Below are 580 nucleotides of genomic sequence, written 5' to 3' on the forward strand. Positions count from 1 at the left end.
TGTTATGAATTCAACAGTAATACAATATTATAATTATAACTTTATATAATTGTATGTCTTTTAAAGAGGCTGAGAGAAGAAAAGAGAGAGCAAGTGTGTATTTATGTTTGTTATATTAACCTTCTTATATACCATTTCTTGTCCTCTTAATTTGTTTCTATAGATTTATTACCATCTTAGGTCACATCCTTACTCCAATACAGCTTTTTTCCTACCTCCCTATTTTGTGCTATTATTGTTAATTAATTACATTTTTATACACTATAGTTCCAACAATACAATTATATATATACCCACATACAAATATATGTTGTTTTGTACAATGCTTTTTAAGTTAGTTAAGAAAAGAAAGGAGAAGAAATATGCATTTATGCTCTCTTTTATAATTTCATAATTACCTTTACTGGTGCTATTTTTTTCCATAAGGATTCTGTTATAATTATAGCCTGTGGGCACTTGCATTTAGGATGAAGAACTACCTTTAGTATTCCTTGGAAGACACGTTTGCTAGCCATGAAATATCTGATTTTATTTATCTGGAATAATTTTTATTTTTCTTTATTTTTGAGAAATACTTTTG

Source organism: Propithecus coquereli, unplaced genomic scaffold (genome assembly GCF_000956105.1).
Source record: "Propithecus coquereli isolate 6110/MARCELLA unplaced genomic scaffold, Pcoq_1.0 Scaffold31, whole genome shotgun sequence".
NCBI classification, from domain to species: Eukaryota; Metazoa; Chordata; class Mammalia; order Primates; family Indriidae; genus Propithecus; species Propithecus coquereli.